This window comes from Hydra vulgaris, chromosome 08 (genome assembly GCF_038396675.1).
Source record: "Hydra vulgaris chromosome 08, alternate assembly HydraT2T_AEP".
Taxonomy (NCBI): domain Eukaryota; kingdom Metazoa; phylum Cnidaria; class Hydrozoa; order Anthoathecata; family Hydridae; genus Hydra; species Hydra vulgaris.
Genome location: NC_088927.1, coordinates 1,538,590 through 1,548,091, shown reverse-complemented (window position 1 = coordinate 1,548,091; position 9,502 = coordinate 1,538,590). Strand labels below are relative to the sequence as shown.

At 27.5% G+C, this 9,502-nt stretch overlaps 1 long non-coding RNA gene across 1 annotated transcript; it reads left to right on the top strand.

The window, feature by feature from the left end:
• The first annotated feature begins 312 nt into the window (after window positions 1-312).
• On the top strand, window positions 313-3,508 carry LOC136082891 (uncharacterized). The gene is made up of 4 exons (XR_010639809.1): window positions 313-692; window positions 815-924; window positions 1,034-1,105; window positions 3,301-3,508. It is a non-coding gene; the product is annotated as an uncharacterized LOC136082891 (long non-coding RNA).
• Window positions 3,509-9,502: the final 5,994 nt, after the last annotated feature.

The following is a 9,502-nucleotide window of genomic DNA, read 5'->3' as shown; positions in this document are numbered from 1 at the left end:
GTTATTATTTGGTCTTTAAAAATGTTTGAATGATAATTTATTATTTATTGAGATGTTTTCTTTTATAATTTTTGTTGCTTTTGTATTATTAATCATAATAGGTTATTATTGTGTGATATTTTATAATAAACTTTATATTATATTTTGTATTAATAATGAATATTATCTATTTTTGTTCAATTTTCCGTATTACTCTTTCTGTAGTTAATTATGTTTTAGCAACCTGGGATTCTTTCATTATTTTCCTTTGATGCCTTGAGTTATTTAAACATAATATATTCAGAACTATGCAGATTATAAAAATAATAAATATATTCATAAAAATAAATTTAAATATAAATTTATAAAATAAAGAAAATCTTATCTTTGCTAATAATGTCTGCTAATATTATTGTTTAGCAAGTATCATGGTTATAAAATCTCAGGATTTAGCTTGTTTAACTAGGCCTGTTAGTACACTTATAATATGGTTTCTTCGTTTTTTTATTAGTTCATATAATATTTTCAAAATCAAATATATGGAAAGGAGCTGTTTTAAATGAAGATTTACAAGGAGAAGAAGTTGTAATTTCATCTAATTGGATTTGTAATAAAACTGTTTATTGGCCTCCAGGTACCAAAGCATTGACTGCACTAAAATGCTGAGAAGAATTAGCTTAAGTTTCCACAAATTAAAACTAAATTCTCTTCAGGTATTACATCTATATATTACAATTACTATTTTTTAAATAATTATGTAAGGAAACGTTATTTTGTTGATACAAAATATATAAATGTTCATATAACTATTCATATAACTATTTCAATTGCACAGAAAGCAAACAGGATCGTGAAAAATTTGAATTTACAACTACAAAAGAAAATTGTTATAATGAGAATGTCTATTTACAAAAAAAGAAAACATAAACAAAGAGAATTTCCCAAGTAGGTATTAGTTTTATGTGCTTGGATTTTATAAATTTCAATTTTTATACCTAAAAAACTAAAAATGTTTTTGTAATTTATACCATAAATTAGGAATTATATTTTACAGGTTCAGTTATCAAAAATTTAGATGAAGTGTCAATGCACCTGACCTCCAGTTGTTCATTGATCAAATCTATAGGTAAATGTATTCTACAAAATAGAATGCTCAATGTTCTTAAAAGAACAGAGCAATTATGTATTAGTAGAAAAATTGTTTTCATTTAACACTGTGTTTCATCAATAAAGACTCATCATTTCTGATGAGTCTTTATTGATGAAACTCAGTGTAAAATAAAAAAAATTTTGTTAAGTGATTTTCTACTAATTACCATTAGCATCGATCACTGCTTCAATCCTGCTTCGGAATTTCGAACAAGCTAATGCTACAGTCTCCCTGGGAAGGGCCTCAAAAACTGTTTTAATTTTATCCACTAACTGGGCTTTTGTATTACTGGAAGTGCGATTGGTGTCTTTTTTAACTGCGCCCCATACAAAATAATCCATGGGGTTAAGGTCTGGGGAGTTTGGAGGCCAAACATTTGGACTGGTGAAGTCGTAGAAATTTTCAGACAACCATTTTTGGCTTTTCACAGAGGTATGGCAAGGGGCCGAATCCTGCTGCCATACATACGGCCTACAATTGGCTACCCTTGTTATCCAGGGCTTGACTACAGTGTTCAGCAACTCCACGTAGCCATCTGAAGTCAACCTGAGGCCCTCTTGGAAAAAATGCGGAGCCATCACATCGCCTTCAGAGGATACACATCCTAAAACCATCACAGTTTGGGGAAATTTAGTCTGCATTACACGAGGAATGTCCTTTGTACTGCATGCAAGCCACCTGTTATTCTGCGTGTTGTGTTTTTGATCCTGGCAAAAGTTTTTCTCATCGGAAAAAAACCAGATTGTTTGTAGTTCTACAGGATGTTTCACTTTGTTTAGAAGTTTCTTCGCGTTTATCAAACGTTTTTCACGGGCCTTTTCTGTGAGTAGCTGACCTTTGTGGCGCTTGTATGAGTAGTAGCGAAGGTTTTCATTGAGTGCAAGCTTCATAGTAGAGGATGCAACATTCATTTCACGTGACAAAGCCCGAATTCCAATGCCAGGGTTCTTCAACACCTGTTCCTGCAGACTTGCGAGGAATTCTGCTGTACGAACGCAATCAGATCGTCTGCTAGGGATCTTTCTTCTTACTACATCCTAGTAGTCACCATTGCAAGTCTCTAGTTCATACCTGATTGTTTTTACTGTGTTCAGGGAGCATTGGGCAGCAGTCATAATATCCTTATTTTGATGGCCGGCACGAATCATCATGATGCAAGTTATTCTCTTGATTCAGGTGGGTTCCAGTCATCCATCCTTTCTGACATCTTGTATATGAATGAAGAAGGGTTCAAACTTTTAAATGACCTGTAGTGTGTATTAATACCTCTAATCTACAAAAAAATATAATCAATTATAAATATGTCAAATTTATCCCGAACACCCTGTATATATATATATATATATATATATATATATATATATATATATATATATATATATATATATATATATATATATATATATATATATATATATATTTTCTCCTGAAAGTGCATAGGATTATTAAAAGTTGCTTTAGCAAATGCATGCTATTTAACATGAAAAATGACATTATTGACCTCTGTCTAAGCCCCATAAGTGTAAAAACATGGACGTTAAAGCTAAATTAAAACAAAAGAAATCCTCTATACTAGGTGCAAAATCTCCTCTAAAATCCTATTTTTCTTATGAAAATTTTATGTGGCCACCCCGATAATTACTTTTCAATGTTAAAAAAATTTAATATTTTGATTGTTAATTTATTTTGAAAAAAGGTTGTTTCATTTAAATTAAATATTTGAAAAAATTATTAATAATCATCTAACAGCAGGGCCGTCCCGAACGGAGGGTGTAGGGGGTGTCCCACCACCCCCAAAGCTGTTATATAAGCATTTAAGTTGATACATTTAGCAAGTTTTGAACCTTTTTTACGTGTGTGTGTGTGTCTCTAGTTGGCAAAAAATACATACAATCCCCACCCCACCCCCCACCCCCACCCCATGAGAGATCACTTCGGGACGGCCCTGTCTAATAGTTAAATTACCTTTTAAAAATTCAGAGTTTTTTCGAAAATTTTTTATGGCCTTCACGGATATGAAGGGCAAAGGTGAAAAAATATACTTAGAAACACTAATTTATATGGCTTTGTAAATGGAATACCTTTATAAGTTGTAACACCTTCTTATTCATTATATATTTTTTCAAGTTTGCCTTTTTTGATTTTTTTAAATATATTTTTTTTATTTACAGCTTCTTCTATTGTATTCAATGGAGCAAAAGAAACCTCGGTTAATGGAATATTGTTTGATTTTCTAAAATACGCTCCATTTCAAAAAGGTGATGGATAAGAGAAGAAATTTGTGGAGATTTTACTCAATTATACGTAGATTAAATTTAATTATTTGTAGATCTTATTCAATTATATGTAAATGTATGTAATATTTAAATATATTTTTCAATAAAACAACTTTTATCTCTTGCTTTAATAATACTATTTTAACTAAACTTAAATTGAAAAAGTTCTAAATAGTCTAAGTATAGACTATGAGTAGATTTAATATCCATAATATACCTTAATAATGTAATAGAGAAGTGCAACAGCACTATTGGACATGCATACTACGTTTTGATGGTGACCTCAGTTTTTATCAACGGTTTCTGTGATTACAAAACGTTTTTTAATAGCCGGCTTAACGTTGATAAATCAACGTTTAAAAAACTGTCATTCTTAACGTTGTTTCAACGTAAATTCAACGTTATTGTAACGTTTTTTTGCGTCGAATCAACGTTGATATAGCGTTTGAACCTAACGTTGATTTAACGTTGATAAATCAACGTTAAAAAAAACTTTTCATTCATATATATATATATATATATATATATATCAATATATATATATATATATATATATATATATATATATATATATATATATATATATATATCAATATATATATATATATCCAAATTTCTTTTTAGCCCAAAAATGTAAGTATTTTAATAAACAAGACAAACTTTTTAATTAATAAAACCATTTTATTAATTCTAAACAATACATGTTTCGACTATCAATAGTCATCTTCAGTTGAAGTTTAATTTTTAAATTTGTTTAAAAACCTATATAGGTGATTTTTTAATACCAATACAAAATGTAATTATCTGTGTACAAAATATTAATTTAATTACAAAAATACAACAAAAACTATTATAAGAATAACAAGTCATACTAAAAAACAAATAGGAAGTGACGAAAGAATAGGTTAATAAAATATTTAATTTCGCTACCTCGCAAACACATTTTCTTTTTAAAGGACATACTTATGATCAAATAGATGGTGTAGCCATGGGCTCTCCACTAGCACCTGTTCTTGCCAATTTGTTTATGGGTCATTTTGAAAATAACTGGATTAAAAATTGCAATGGAGTTAAGCCAGTTTTCTATAAACGATATGTTGATGACATTTTTGCTGCTTTTCAGTCAGAAAATGAAGCACGTATTTTCCTTAATTATATTAATAGTAAACACAATTCTATTTCTTTCACCATGGAACAAGAAGTGAATTTGAAAATATCCTTCTTGGACATAAATTTACACAAAATAAATTCTACAGTAACTACTTCAGTTTTTCATAAAAAAAACTACTCTGGTCTACACACCAATTTTTATAGTTTCACTCCGCTTTCGTACAGAGTTAGTCTTATCAAATGCTTAATCGATAGAGCATTTAAAATCAATAGTAATAATCTAGGGTTGAACTCCGACATAAACAACCTTTTCAAAGTATTTCAAAGAAACATGTATCCATCTTGGCTAATATCGAAAATATATAAATCTTATTTAAACAAAATTAACACAAACAATCCATCACCACCAAAAATCAAAGAACCTTTTTCTTACTTTAAACTACCATTTTTAGGAAAAATATCTGATTTAACTAAAAAACGATTTTCAATTCAATCAATCAATCATATATATTCTGAAAATAAATTTTCACGGCTATTTACAAATAGTATTGAAATACTAATCTCGAGTAAATACCTTAAAAAAATAGTTTACTTATATACAATTAATCTTTGTAATAATAATAATAATAATATTAATAATAGTAATAACAATAATAACAATAACAATAATAACAATAATAATAATAATAATAATAATAAAGTAATTATAATAATTTAAATAAATCGGTATTACTTTTCATACAGCAATCGTTTTTACTTACAAAGTTACAGTTACAAACAGTAATAAACTGACAAAACGTAACAACTTACGATGACATAAAAACGACTACTGCTAAAAAAATTATAAAGATTTAGTAAATATATTAATATAATCATAGTTGTTATAATATAATAATCAAAATATATTGCAAATATTATGACCAAATAAATAAATACAACATAAACAGAAAAACACTGAGAAAATCAAAACAAAACAAAAGTTACAACAAACATTAAAAACAAAACAAAAAATTACCTTTGGCAAAAAAAAAAAAACAAAAAAAAAAACAACAAAAAAAAAAGATTAAAAAAAATAATAATACACGGTAGAATAAAACATATGTAATAAATGGCTAATTCAATTGTTAAAAGATTTTGCTGGTCTGTAAATTTTAAACTAGTTTTTGTCTCACTAAAAGTTTCAAAATTTTTCTCCTCTAAAGATCCTATTCCTCTGGAGTTCAAATCGTTCGTGGTCTACAAATTCGTATGTGCAGGATGTAACACCTGTTATATAGGCGAAACTACTCGCCATCTCAAGACACGGATAACTGAACATTATAAGAGAGACAAAAAATCACATATCTATAAACATCTCCATGGTAATGAAAATTGTTTTATGCAATTAAATGAAAAGTGTTTTTCCGTTTTAGATTCAGCATCTAATAAGTTCGAATTAAAACTTAAAGAAAGCATGTTTGTTGAATGGTTAAAACCTGGTATGAACAAACAGATCAACCATGTCCAATTGACACTTTCTGTTTAGTTATTACTCTATGTATTTTTTTATTAACCTATTCTTTCGTCACTTCCTATTTGTTTTTTAGTATGACTGGAAAAACTATTATTCTTATAATAGTTTTTGTTGTATTTTTGTAATTAAATTAATAGTTTGTACACAGATAATTACATTTTGTATTGGTATTAAAAAGTCACCTATAACGGTAATTAAACAAATTTAAAAATTAAACTTCAACTGAAGATGACTATTGATGGTCGAAACATGTATTGTTTAGAATTAATAAAATGGTTTTATTAATTAAAAAGTTTGTCTTGTTTATTATAAAAAAAAATATATATATATATATATATATATATATATATATATATATATATATATATATATATATATATATATATATATATATATAAGCACCAAAAAACTTGGAAAACGCCATTAATTTAGAAGCTCAAAACATCGCCAAAAATATTAATTTAGATGCGAGAATTGAATCAGTTGCACCGGCGCAAGCGTTTGTTTCGCTAAAAGATCACAAACCAAATTTTCAAAATAAACTCCCTTGTAGGCTACTAGTACCTTCAAAAAGTGAACTAGGGCACGTTAGTAAAATAAAACTAGACAAAATTAATAACTCTATTCGGAAAAAATTAGGTTTACATCAGTGGAAAAATACCACTGATGTTATAGATTGGTTTTCTAAAATTAACAATAAAAATGAATGCACATTTATACAATTTGATATTATTGATTTTTTCCCCTCAATTACAGCAGAAATTTTAGATAAAACAATAGAATTTGGAAAATCCCATTTAAAAATTACTGAGGACACTATCCGTATAATTAAGCACTGCAGAAAAAATTTACTCTATTTTGATAAGGAAACGTGGAAGAAAAAAACCACGCACGAATGCTTTGATGTAACAATGGGAAGTTACGACGGAGCAGAAATTTGCGAATTTGTAGGTTTATATATTTTAAATACCCTTGCTAAAATAATCCAAATTAATCAATTAGGTCTTTATCGCGACGACGGTTTAATAATAATGCATAAAAAATCAGGGCCACAACTCGATAAAATTAGAAAAGATATTATTAAAGTTTTTAAAAATATTGGCTTCCTAATCGAAATAAATATAAATTTAAAAATAGTGAATTTTCTTGATGTCACATTTAACCTCTCAGAAAGTTCCTATAAGCCCTACAAAAAACGTAATGACGAATTATTGTATATTAATGTAAATTCGAACCATCCCCCTCAAATTCTAAAACAAATTCCAATTTCAATTAACAATAGGCTAAACCAAAACTCTTCTAATGAAAATATTTTTAACTCCTCTAAACGCGTTTATGAAGATGCCCTTAAAAAAAGTGGCTTTCAAAATTTCGAGCTAAAATTTGAAAAGAAAATTGCAAAAAAGCGTTATAGAAATAGAAACATAATTTGGTTCAACCCCCCGTACAGCAAAAATGTTTCAACAAATATTGGTAAAATTTTTCTAAAATTAGTAGACAAACATTTTCCTCCCTCTAATAAATTACATAAGATTTTTAACAGAAATACCATTAAAGTAAGTTATAGTTGTACAAAAAATTTAGAAAGAATTATAAAAGGCCACAACTACGCGTTAATTAATAAAAATGAACATATAAAAGAAAAAAACACTGATTATTGTAATTGTAAACAAAAAATAGATTGCCCTCTAAATGGAAAATGCCTTTCGAAAAATGTAATTTACAAGTGCATTGTTTCCTCACAAAACAACCCTGATAAACAATATATTGGCTTAACCGAGGGGGAATGGAAAAAACGTTATGCCAACCACAAACAATCGTTTAAACACAAAAAATATTCAAAAGAGACTATGCTGTCAAAATATATTTGGGATTTAAAAGAAAAAAATAAAAATTATAATTTACAATGGTCTATTCTAAAATCTGCCCCTGCCTATAATAACATTTCCAAAAAATGTATGCTATGTTTGCAAGAAAAATTTGAAATAATTACTCATTTGAATCAAGAAAATTTATTAAAAAAAAAATCTGAATTAATTTCTAAATGTAGGCACGAAAATAAATACCTCTTAAAAAATTATAAAAACAAATGACCAAATTAAACTATCCCCATTCCAAAGAAAATTCTTTCATAATTACTTTCTGAAACTTCCCGTTAACAAAAAAATATAGTAATTAAAAATTTTTTATAATAATTTATAACTTCCTGTAAAATATTTTTTTCTATAAATTGAATTTTTTTTGAGATTTAGTAACTCTTCCTGATGATCCAGCAATGGTGAAACTTCAAGTCGAAGATAAAAGTTAGATAAGTGTTTTTTACTAATTAATTATTGCTCTGTTCTTTAAGAACATTGAGCACTCTATTTGTAAAATACACTAACATAATTTACATATATATATATATATATATATATATATATATATATATATATATATATATATATATATATATATATATATATATATATATAGATATTACTATTGTGGTGCACGCACCTGGATACAAAACGCCACTTCACGGAATCCTCTCACTATGAAAAAAAAGATGGGACGCAGATCCTGAATGCACATCATTGCCAACTTATTGCGGTACTCTTCCTTTTTTTTCTCGATTCATTACCACAGTTGTTGTGTTAAAATAACCAATTATCAAGCTATTTCCCATGTTTCTCCTAGCACTAGATGTTGAACCCGCACCAGATGTCCCAGCAACCAGATTTGGAGGATGATGCAATTTCAGGTGATTCTGCATTGCAGACGTACTTCCTCCTTTGCATGATATCGTCTTCCCACATACATCGCACAAAGCAACATTATTATCTGCTTTCCTAAAATACTTCCATACAATGCTCTTCTTGTGGCAAGACATTATGCTCCGAACAAATTAAGTACCATATTGAAAAAAGTAACCTTTAGATTATATAATATGTTTCAATATAAATGCAATTAAGTTTTATTATTAAGAAGTTGAAGTTAAACCTAAAAATTTTGTTAAAACTTTTTACGAAAGTTTTAGCATGTTGAGTTTATCATTAAAAAAAACTTAATATAACTTAATAAAATATTATTAGATATTATTATAAAATATTTATAAAGTCATCATTAATTGCAAAAATTAGAAATATTTATAAAGTCTTAATTAATTGTTAAAACTTATTAAACTCTTTCGATACCAGCCATTATAATCAAAAAAAACTTCGCCGTAACCGCACATTTAAAAAAATAAAATTTGGATGACATTACACTGAAAACTAATTGAAATTCGAATAGTTAACTTCGTTGAAAGCTTAATAAATTAACTTAATTAATAACTCTTTTTAACACGTTTCATTTTACAACAAGAAATGCAAATTGCTGAAAACAATTGTTTTTATAATAATTAGACCAAACTTATTACAAATATAATAAGAATGCTTTTTTTAAAACTAATTTAAAAAAAGGTCCGTTAAACCAGCTAGTTTCACTTCAAAA